Source organism: Oryctolagus cuniculus, chromosome 12 (genome assembly GCF_051225735.1).
Source record: "Oryctolagus cuniculus isolate XC-2025 breed Fujian yellow rabbit chromosome 12, ASM5122573v1, whole genome shotgun sequence".
NCBI lineage: Eukaryota > Metazoa > Chordata > Mammalia > Lagomorpha > Leporidae > Oryctolagus > Oryctolagus cuniculus.
Window position 1 is genome coordinate 86,566,596 of NC_142878.1, and position 12,049 is coordinate 86,578,644.

Sequence of the window (12,049 nt, forward strand, 5' to 3'; positions counted from 1 at the left end):
TCCTCTTCCAATCCAGCTCTCTGTTATAGCCTGGGAAAGCAGAAGATGGCCCAAGTCCTTGGGCCCCTGGACCCACGTGGGAGATCCAGAAGAAGCTTCTGGCTCCTGGCTTCAGATCAGCACAGCTCCGGCCGTTGTGGCCATCTAGGGAGAGAACCATCAGACGGAAGACCTGTCTCTCTCTCTTTGCCTCTCCTCTGTGTAACTCTGACTTTCAAATAAATAAATAAATCCTTAAAAAGAAAAAGACTGAGATACAGAGAAATGAAATGAATTCTCTTTCCTAGACTGTTGCAGGCAGGAATGGCCCTCAGTCTGTTCATAGCTCTCTGTGTCCACACACTTGGATAATAATAATAACCTTGAACACCAGCCCCCAGGATCGGCCGTGTAACTTGCTTTGGCCAAAGGGACAAGACAGGATGTGCCAGTGACACAAGAAGAAAATTTGAAGTGCTTTCCATGGTGGGGTTCGCGCTCTCTCGCTGCTCTTTTGTTCCTTGGGACCCTCACGGTGAGCCCCCTCACATGGCGCAGAGACAAGCCGTCCCAGCTAAGTCCTCCTGAGCCAGCCAGGCACCAGCCTCCAAGTGTGTGAGTGAGGCCAGCCCCAGCTGAGCCCCCCGCAGAGCTCAGAGATCTCCCACTCTAGATCCAATTTTCCCAGACTCATGAAAAACAATAAACGCTTGTTGTTTTAAGTCCCTAAGCCTCTGCATCATTTGTTACACAACAAAACCTAACTGCATTCCCCAGGAGAGCCTAAGCAAGCTAGATTCTAAGTCCTGGTCCTCCAGGTTCATGTCCAACTGCAGCTACTCCACGTCTACTCAAAAGCCAAGCTTAGATACACAAGGCTTTAGCAATCTTACTGTGGGTCCTAGGTGTGATCCAGCCTCTTCTTGAATTTCTCTGGGAAAAGGGCTATGGCTTGATTTTTCCAGATGGCTCAGTGCGTTGCTTCATCTATAACATGTGGTCAGGGAGAGGCATTCCTCGTCTGAAAAGGAGTTCACTTTAGATTTTCTTACACAGATGGATGGGGAGGCTTACCTATAGTGTGTATAACTCCCAGAATCTATGTAGGGCATAGATCTGGCTACAAAAGAGGTTTTAGGCTAACAAATTTTCCTAAGGTACAAAACAGGCATGGATGGGACAACCAGGGGCCATGTCTTACACTTCTGTCCCCATGACCCGGACCAGAGTTCTGCGGAGCTGCACAGCTTCGGGGAGCATCATTCACGCTGCAGTCTGTGTGCACTGGGGCCCCTGTCTGGGGCATAGTAAATGTTTAGGAGCACACACGTGTACATGCACACATATTTGTGGCATTTAGCAGTGTTCTAACTGGAAAGCAAATACACCAAGTTAGAATGATTATCCCTTCTGACTGGGTACCAGAGCGCACATCCTTTGCTTTGGATGTGATCAAGTGAGAAAATACATGAATAAATGTTCCAGATCAGCTCTTCTGCAGGTCACAATGAAACATAAAAGCTCATTTGGGTTCATGGTGACACCTAGTGGTGTATCACAATTGTGGTTTTTTTTCTTCCTTTGATATACACTTTATTTTTTATTGTATGTATTTCAGGCTGGAGGAGCCCTCAGGAGAGAGAGAGCTCTGCTCCCTTCACAGATAAGGTAGGGGAGGTCCCAGGCCTCCAGGGCAGCAGGCGGGGTGTGCTCCCATGCTGCCTCACAGACCTCATGATAACGCCCCGGGGCTGTGGGGAGGCCCTGCCAGGGACACGGGGTTGCATTGTCACTGCTTGGTGTTGTTGGCCGCCGAGCCTTTCAGTTTGCATCTTTCTCGTTCTCCTTCTCTTTCCCTTCCCTCTATCCTCTTATTCGTATGCCCACCTCTCATTTATCTTCTCCTCTCCAAAGCATTGCCAACCTCAGAGCCATGTTGCTATTGCATTAAAGCAAAATGAAATAAGAATTTCAATCCCGCCATCGCTCTGTCATCCCCAGCACTCAATGGTGCTGATGGCCGCCAAGTTGGATGGAACAGACAGGGTCGTTTCCATCGCTGCAGAAACTCCCTCTGGGCGGCGCAGGCACAGAGCGCCCTGCCCTACCCCTCCATGCCCCGGATCTGAGTGGCAGCTCTCTGCCCCTCCCCACTCCAGGCTATTAGGTAGCTCTCTGTGGTCTGTAGATTATCATGTAAACTCCTTAAGGTGACCTTGCCACAGTGAGCACAGAAATATATAACCACGTTGGACAGTTTATTCAGGACAGTGAATGCGGGTTTTCCCTGCATTGGCCACATCAAAATGTTTTTGAACACAGCACGTCCACATGTCATTTAAAACAATTACACCGTGGGCCTCTTTTCTTTTTCCCTAATCTACAGGTTTCTACCTTTTTTTTTCTTTTACCTTGTCTTGAGTTAAGGTGGCTTTTGAATTTAACAGTCCCTTTGTTATTTAAATGTGTGAAGTGTATATTTTATGCACAGAGTAGTTTGAGATGATACACAGAAAGTGGAGAACCCGTTTGGCTGGGGTGAGATGGACATTGCCTCTCTGCTGGTTAGCCTTTTGTCGTCTTTGAATTTGTATGAGATGTGTGTGTGTGTGTGTGTGCCTGTGTAAATGTGTAGTACAGGGATTCTTCAAAAAGTTTGTAGGAAATGGAATTCAAAGATCAGTGGATTATTTTGTGAAAAATTTTGAAATCCACACATATGGGAGGTCTTCAAGAAGAAGAACTGGAAGAGCATTTCGTGGAAGAGCAACGGGGGCAGGCATTGGGCACAGCAGTTGAGACACCTCTTGAGATACCCACATCTCATTCCAGAGTACCAGCTTTGAGCCCTGGCTCCTCTGCTTCCAGTCCAGGTTCCTGCTCACGTGCACCTTGGGAGGCAGCCGGTGATGGGAGACTCAGACTGAGTTCCAGGCTCCTGGCTCTAGCCTTGCCCAAACCTGGCTGTTGTGGTCATTTGGGGAGTAAACCAGCAGATAGATCTGTTTGTCTTTCTCTGCCTTTCAAATAAAATGAAAATAGACCAAAATATTTTAAACTATGCATAGCTTTCAAACTTTTTGCACCAAAATAAATGTATCTTTTAATTCCATTTCCATGAACTTTTTGAAGTACCTTCATATATGTGTGTGTGTATACATATACATGAAACTTTTAAAATTAAATGAACTTTGAATTACTTTGGCAATTAAAAATTAGTGCCGGAGAATAAATCTCGCAACTCCAAAAGGATCAAACCCAAAGTCCGCCAAGACAGTGGGCCCTTAGGAAGAAGGTCGTTTCCCATGAGCCTGCAGGGTTAGGGTGCTGATGCGTCTTTAAAGAGACAGATGCAGGGAGCTGTATCCACGTCCCGGCCGCGGAGCTATGTCCAGGGATCCTCTGCCGAGAATCCAAATGCCCTGACATGGCCCTCTTGACAGCTCACGGGGGCATCCGGCAGAAGGAGAGCATCGCTCTGGGACCCAAAATAGACCTTGGACAAAGCGTAAAGCCTCGTGGATCTCGCCACCCGGCGTGACGAATCACCTTTCCCTGGAGGGCTTGAGGTACAAAATAACGGGACCGCTTCCCTTGCCTTTCCTCGGCGCTCCCGGCTGCTCCTGGCCGCCTGCCCTTCTGCATCTTCAAGGAAGGAAGGCGGTGGAGCCCGGGGCCCTCGCCTGGCCTCAGCGCCGATTCCAGCCCAACGTGAAGTCCAAAGTCGACTTTGTGTAGCACTTACACTGAAGTCTCGTGGTTCTTTAAAGGAGGTAAAATTCAGCAGCTGGGGCAAAAGGATCAAACCCACAGGAGAGGTGCGGTTTCTACTGCAGATTTCACAGAAAGGGAAACTGAGGCAGGGCACAGGAACCGTGACATGAGCTGGGATCTCGACTTCCCGTAAGGCCGCGTGGCAGCAAACCGTATAATCAAGTGTCCAGACAGAACAGTGGCTTCTCTGTGTGCATTCATCAAAATAAAGTGCTGCCTGGCCCGCTCCAGCCAGGGAGGTCGGTTTGTGGTTCTTTCCGCCCGCAGACTTGTATGGTGACATCGAGCTCTGGGTAGAGTTGTGGTCTCCTAAAAAACAAAGGGTCACCCTTGGGCTCCTGGGACGTGCAGTGTTTAAGGAAGGGCTCCTGGCGCTGTGTGTTGGGAAGATAAACAGCAGCGCGTGTCCTAGGCAGAGCCCCGGCCACTGTCCCTAACCCCAAGGCGCCCTGGCCACCGGAGAGGCAGCACTCAGGATTGTCAAGATGACAGGCTTTCTTCAAATGCTGCCAGCCCCCCTCCCCTGCTTACGTCATGAAGGAAGCTGAGGCTCAAAGAGGTTTAGGAGGCAGAGTGCCTTTCCCAGGACTGCAGAGGGATGGCAGCGGGAGAGCTGCCTGCCAGGCCAGTGGGGCTGCCTCCGGGCACCCTCCCAGCAGCTCTGGACAGGCCCGGCACGGACGCTCCCAGTCTCATGGAAAGATCCAACACCTTCACAATGCTCACTTGTTAATGTGAGCAGGGGCACCAAGCCTGGCTCCGGGTGTGTTTTCAGGTCAGATTCCGAAGGTCTATCTGTGCTGGGACAGTGGCTGCCAGCCACGTGTGGCCATGGAGCTCGTGACCTGTGGCTGGGCTCCGCTAACATGCACTGGGACTGTAAACTACTCTGCGTAAAAACTGCAAACTGTCTCATTAGTAGTCTTTATGACGTGTTTAATATGTAAATATGTAAGGGTATTTTAGACATTGGGTTAAATGTTAAAATTAATTTACTTGGCTTTTACCTTTTTTTTTTAATGTGTTTATTTGAGAGACAAAGAAAGACGGACAGCTCCCACCCACCCGCTGTGACGTCCACAGTGGTCAGGGAGGTGCAGCGTCATTTTAGGTCTCCCATGTGGGTGGCAGGGACCCAACTATTTGAGCCATCACTGCTGCCTCCAGGGTGCACATTAGCAGGAAGCTGGAGTCAGGAGCCAGAGCTGGCTCACAAGCCCAGGTCCTCCAATGTGGAACGTGGGTGTCCAAACCAGGGGCTTTGCTGCTAGGCTAAACACCCAGCCTTCTTTTTACTTTTTAAAATAATAGGGGCCAGTGCCATGGCACACTAGGTTAATCCTCCGCCTGAGGCGCTGGCATCTCATATGGGCGCCGGTTCTATTCCCGGCTGCTCCTCTCCCAATCCAGCTCTCTGCTATGGCCTGGGAAAGCAGTAGAAGATGGTCCAAGTCCTTGAGCCCCTGCACCCGCGTGGGAGACCAGGAGGAAGCAGCTCCAACCATTGCGGCCATTTGGGGAGTGAACCAATGGAAGGAAGACCTTTCTCTCTGTCTCTCCCTCTCACTGTCTGTAACTCTACCTCTCAAATAAAAAAAATACAACTGGTAGAGCATTTAAAGTTATACTCACGGCTCCCAAAGCATTTTTTAAAAAGATTTTATTTGTTTATTTGAGAGGTAGAGTTAGAGACGGTGAGAGTGAAAGACAGAAAGAGAGGTCTTCCATCCGCTGGTTCACTCCCCAGATGGCCACAACAGCAGGAGCTGAGCCGATCCAAAGCCAGGAGCCAGGAGCTTCTTCCCAGTCTCCCACGAGGGTGCAGGGGCCCAAGGACTTGGGGCATCTTCTACTGCTTTCCCAGGCCATAGCAGAGAGCTGAATTGGAAGTAGAGCAGGTGGGGCTAGAACCCGTGCCTCTATGGGATGCTGGCACTTCAGGCGGCGGCTTCACCCGCTGCACCACAGGCTGGCCCCAGCAGCACGTTTTTGGTGGGTGGGTGTTTTATTTGCCCAGTTTTCCCCGTATTGCTATTGCAAATTCCTAGGCTGCCCCATTATCACCTTCATAGGCCCATTTCTGGTCTGTGCACTGTATATGGGGAGCAATTGCCGATAAGCTATAGGAAGCTACTCTCCTTTTAAAACGCTCGTCTATGGATTCACACACACACACACACACACACACACACTGGGGATGCTGCATTGTTTCCTTCATTTTTCCTGCAGAACTTGGTTGCTTAAAACACATTATTCCTCATGATATTGTGGGCTGTGGGGCAGGAGTTCGCTGGTCTCACCTGCTTTCACCTGTAGCCGAGCTGAGCCCAAAGGTCCAAAATGGCCTCTCTGGCAGTTGCCACTGCGTGTCGCCTGGGACAGCGTGGTTCTGCTCCAGGTGGCCCCTCCTCCTCCTGCGGGACAGCCTGGCTTCCGCATGTGGCAGCCTCAGGACAGCGTCTCCCACGGAGCACAAGCAGAAGCTGCGAGGACAAGGGGACACCTACAAGCCATAGCAAGCTCCCAGTTCTTATCTCTGTACTCAGCCTAACAAAACCTGTGCTAGAAATGGTTTCTACACTAGGAACATAGGAAAAGTCATTGATTGAAAAAGGAATGTGTGGCTTTTCTCAAGTGAAAACCAGTGGGGGACCACAGTGGATTTGAAGAACGGAGAATGAAAGCATGGGTTCATGATCCAGGCTGAAAACAAGAGACTACGTGTAAGCCAGGTGGAAATAGTCTGAGTGGCGGGCTGCCGTGAAAGGTGGCGCCTGCGTGTGTGTGACAGCATAAAGGGGGAAGGAAAGGGAGACACTGAGACTTTCTTGTCCTGGATCATAGTGAGTTGCAAGGCATGCTGGGTAGGGATGCTTCCGAGCCTGATGCCTAAGAGCCAGAGCTAGGCCGGTGCCATGGCTCAATAGGCTAATCCTCCGCCTTGCGGCGCCGGCACACCGGGTTCTAGTCCCGGTCGGGGCGCTGGATTCTGTCCTGGTTGCCCCTCTTCCAGGCCAGCTCTCTGCTGTGGCTCGGGAGTGCAGTGCAGGATGGCCCAAGTGCTTGGGCCCTGCACCCCATGGGAGACCATGAGAAGCTCCTGGCTCCTGCCATCGGATCAGCGCGGTGCGCCGGTGGCAGCGCGCCGGCCGCGCCAGCCATTGGAGGGTGAACCAATGGCAAAAGGAAGACCTTTCTCTCTGTCTCTCTCTCTCTCTCACTGTCCACTTTCACTGTCCACTGTCACACACACACACACACACACACACACACACACACACACAAAAGCCAGAGCTGTGGCATCCTGCCCTGCCCCCCCGACCTCCACCCTAGCTATTTGGCCTGGAGTCATTCACGTATCTCTCTGAATTTTGTGTTTCTAATCTGTGTACCAGTGGAGGTGCATAGAGTGCCTGGCACAGAACTGGGCTCAGTGCTTTAAGAATGAGTTTAGCCTCCGGCAGCATGAGCTCCTGCCCTGAGACCACATTTACTGTCTCCTCGCCAGCCCGTAAAAGACAGGCCATGACTTAGGCACAGCAGCCTCTGGGCTCCCAGTAGGAGTGGGGAGTAGTTTTCCTTCAGGCAGGGATGCAGTTGGACCCATGTGCAAGCCTCAGCATGGCTTCAATTTTTAAACATCTTGTTGGTTTAAATAAGACCCAAGAGCCTCCCTCAGTCGGGTTCCAAAGTGCTGCCTGCAACGTTGTATCTGTTTCAGTCCTGCTAGCTTTCCCAAGTGGAGTTCCCTCCCCAAGAAGCCTTTGCAAGAGATGCAGATGTTTATCCGAGTGCTTTTTTGCCAGGAGATAAGAGGATGGAGAGAATGATCTGATGATGGTTCTTTGTTATTTATTTATTTATTTATTTGAGAGAGAGCGAGAGTGCACTCTCACCTGCTAGTTCAATCCCCAAATGCTTCCAGTGGTCCCCTAGCTGGTGCCAAAGCCAATATCAGGAAACTCCATCCAGGTCTCCCACGTGGGGTAGGTGGTGGGAACCCAATCACTTGAGTTGTCGCTGCTGCCCCCAGGGTCTGCGTTAGCAGGAAGCTGGGGTCAGGAGCTGGAGCCTCAAACCCAGGCCCTCCCATGGGGGATGCAGCTGGCCTAACTGCTGTCTTAATCGCTTGGCTGAACACACACCTCCTGTTTTATTTTAAACATAACATCATGCTTAGCACAAATAATTGTTGAACATTGACTTGTCTGTGCTGGGCGAGACAAGGGAGAGGCAAACACAGTCCCCTGTAGAGTTTATGGTCCAAAGGAGCTCGTGCGAGTCACAGTTGATTGCACCCACGGACCCCGGACCAGGCAGGAACAAGCTGAATCAGGGGTTTGGGAGAGAGAATCACACTTTCTGCAGCAGATTTTTTATTATGGCAACAGCATTCTAATAAAAACAACATCGTAATAGAGTAATTTTCCTTTTTTCTTGTTCCCTGTCTCATCCTTACCATACATTCATGTGATTTTTATAGCACAGTCGTAATAGATTCTGTGTTCCCCTAAGCATTCAGTGCGGAGCAGTGCGATCATTTCCACCTGGTGGTGACCGTCATTGCCTTTACTGTCCCGCTGGGCTGCTTCCAGGCTTCACAGCGTGCAGCTCCGTTCTTCTCTAGCATCATTTTCTTGTTTGTTTGTTTGTTTGTTTGTTTAAGATTTTATTTATTTATTTGAGAGGCAGAGTTCCAGAGAGAGAGAGGGAGAAACAGAGGGAAAGGTCTTTCTTCCACTGATTCATCCCCAAATGGCTGCAATGAGCAGAGCTAGGCTGATCTGAAGCCAGGAGCTTCTTCCAGTCTCCCATGCAGGTGCAGGGGCTCAAGGACTTAGACCATCTTCCATTGCTCCCCTAGGTGCATTAGCAGGGAGATGGATCGAAGTGGAGTAGCCGGCACAAAGAACCGGTGTCCATATGGGATGCCGGCACTGCAGGCAGAGGCTTAGCCTACTACGCCACAGCACCAGCCCTTAGCACCATTTTCTTTAGCTACAGCTCTGTGAAGTAGGATTGAGGGGGGTCAAAGGGCATAAACAGGGTGGGGTCCAGCTGTTAGAATGCCACCTGGGACACTTGCATCCCACATCACAGAGCCTGGGTCAACTCCCACTCCTGATTTCATTCCTGCGGTTGTGCAGTCTGGGAGGAAGCAGGTTGAGTTCCCACCACCCACGTGGGTGTCCTGGATGGAGTGCCTGGCTCCAGCTTCAGCCTGACATAGCCCCAGCTGTTGCAGGTATTTGGGGAGTGAGCCAGCAGTTGGGAGTATTTCTCTCTCTCTCTCTCTCTCTCTCTCTCTCTCTCTCTCTCGTGTGTGTGTGTGTGTGTGCGTGTGCCTCTCAAATAAATGAAAAATAGATTAGGTGGGGGCATTGGGGCCAGTGTTGTGGCATAATGGGTAAGGCCGCTGCCTGTAGTACTGGCATCTCATATGGGCGCCAGTTCAAGTCCCGGCTGATCCACTTCCCACCCAGCTCGCTGCTGTGGCCTGGGAAAGCAGTAGAAGATGGCCCAAGTCCTTGGGCCTCTGCGCTCACATGGGAGACCTGGAAGAAGCTCCTGGCTCCTGGCTTGGATCAGCATAGCTCCGGCCATTGCAGCCAACTGGGGAGTGAACCAGCAGGTGGAAGACCTCTCTCTCTCTCTCTCTCTCTCTCTGCCTCTCTTTCTCTCTCTGTATAACTCTGACTTTCAAATAAATAAATCTTAAAAAAAAAAGGTGGGGGCATGAACATGTGTTAGTCTGGGTTCTCCAGAGAAACAGAACCAATAGGATGTATGTGAGGGTATTTCAGAAAGTTCATGGGGAGGTGTCTTAGGAAAAAACCAAAATGTGTTTTTACAAATGTTTTGTACCAAAATGAACTTACTGTGTAGTTCTGTCTTCCACAAACTTTTGGAAGCATGCTTGCCTATGAAGAGGCTTATTAAGAGGGCTGGGCTGTCAGGCAGGCTGAAAGTCCCGTCATCTGCCACCTGCAAGCCAGAAGCCCAGGGAAAGCTGTCATCCGCTTCCAGGCCAGTGCCAGAGGCCAGAGAGTCAGGGAGTGCCAGGGCCAAGTTACCCACTATGCCCACTATGCCTCAGCAGAGGAGCTGAGGGCACTGGTGGCTGAGCTGGAGGAGACAATGACCCAGCTGGAGCAGAGTGTCCATCTGTCCTCCTCCGCCCTCTCGTTGTATTTGGGCCCTCAGCAGATTGGCTGACGCCCGCCCATTCTGGTGAGGGTGGATCTTCCTCACCTGGGCTGCCACCTGGGTTCTAGTCCCTTCTAGAAACACCCTCAAAGACATACCCAGAAAGAGAGTTTCACCAGCTCTCTGGGTCCAGCCAGATTGACACAAAATTATCTTTTTTTTTTTTTTTTTGACAGGCAGAGTTAGATAGTGAGAGAGAGACAGAGAGAAAGGTCTTCCTTCCATCGCTTCACCCCCAAAATGGCCACTATGGCCAGCACTGCGCCGATCCAAAGCCAGAAGCCAGGTGCTTCTTCCTGGTCTCCCATGCGGGTACAGGGCCCAAGCACTTGGGCCATCCTCCACTGCCCTCCTGGGCCACAGCAGAGAGCTGGACCGGAAGAGGGGCAACTGGGACAGAACCAGCACCCCAAAACCGAACCCCAGAACCCGGGGTACCGGCGCCACAGGTGGAGGATTAGCCTAGTGAGCCGTGGCACCGGCCAGATTGACACAAAATTATCGACCACAACCCAGTTGCAAAGTCGACAGCCATAGATGGACCTGTTTCCTCCAAAATGGTATCCGAAGGGCGGGTTTGGTTTTCGTGTGTGTATACGCATTTTTAAATTTGCTATGATTGCACAGCTGTGCCACATTGTGAGTAGAATTCACATTTCTTTGGCTATTTTTCCATACCCCTCCTGGCTACATCTCTTACATGACTTACCTATTTAGGTCAGTCAGATGGACAGGACTGCCACCCGCAGAGGGCCAGCGAGTCCTGGGGACAGCACACGGCTTAGTCAGCCATAGTCCCAAGAGAATGACATTGTTAAGAACAAACTTTTTGGTTGGCATATAGGTTACACTAAAAGGGAATAGTGGAGGTGAGATTGGATAGGAAAGTGGATACCAGTGTGTAAAAAGGTCTGTTTTACATTTTATTTACTTATTTACTTGAAAGGCAGAGCAGGTAAAGCCACCGCCTGCAGTGCCAGCATCCCATATGGGGGCCGGTTCAAGTCCCAGCTGCTCCTCTTCAGATCCAGCTCCCTGCTAATGCACCTGGGAAAGCAGCAGAAGATGGCCCAAGTCCTTGGGCCCCTGCACCCACGTGGGAGACCCAGAAGAAACTCCTTGCTCCTGGTTTCAGATTGCCCAGCTCTGGCCATTGTAGCCATTTGGGGAGTGAACCAATGGATAGAAGACTTCCTCTCTCTCTCTCTCTCTCTCTCTCTCTCTCTGCTTCTCTGTAACTCTGCCTTTCAAATATAAATCTTAAAAAAAACAAAGCCTATGCATTGACTTCAAAGTTGAAAAAAAAAAAAAAAAGGCAGAGAGAGACACACACACGCACACACACACACACACACAGAGCAGAGAAACCTTCTGTCTACTGGTTCACTCCCCAAATGCCTAAAACAGCCAAGACTGGGCCAGGCTGCAGCCAGGATACAGAAAGTCTATCCAGGTCTCCCACATGGGTGCCAGGGGCCCTCGTCTGCTGCCTCCACACAGTTAGTAGGTGCCTGGACTGGAAGCAGAGGCAGGACACAGTCCTGGGCACTCAGATATGGGATATGGATATCCCAAAGAGCAGCCTAACCACTGCATCACAGTGCCTGCCCCAAAAGGCTTGTTTTGAATCTTTTAGGGTTTTTTACCTTGATTTGTGCTCTAGCTTTTAACTCTGATGAATCTATGGGGGCAGAAATCAGCAAGAGCCGCCCATGTGTCCCTGCCTCCTCAAACTCCCCAGCCCCTTGCACCTCTTCCTGGCGCCTGTTCCACCCCGGGGCTCCTGCACACTTGCCCCACCTCGTCCATCTTCCTGCCGCCGGAACCGCTGGCCCGTCCTCTCCTCAGGTGCCGCCCACCCCTTGCTCTCGGTGTTCAACACTGATTCTGAGCTTGGGACGCTGAGCTCTGCAGTCTCCCTGGGCCCACCCTGGCCCCTCAGGTATGTCCCCCACCTGACTTCCAAAACCACGAGGCGGAGCAGGCAGGCATACAGCATAGCAGTTCAAACATCTGCACCCAGTGGCCGTAGGGCACCTGAATGCCTGCCTCTGGCCCCTGGTGCCAGCTTCCTGCCAATGTACACCTT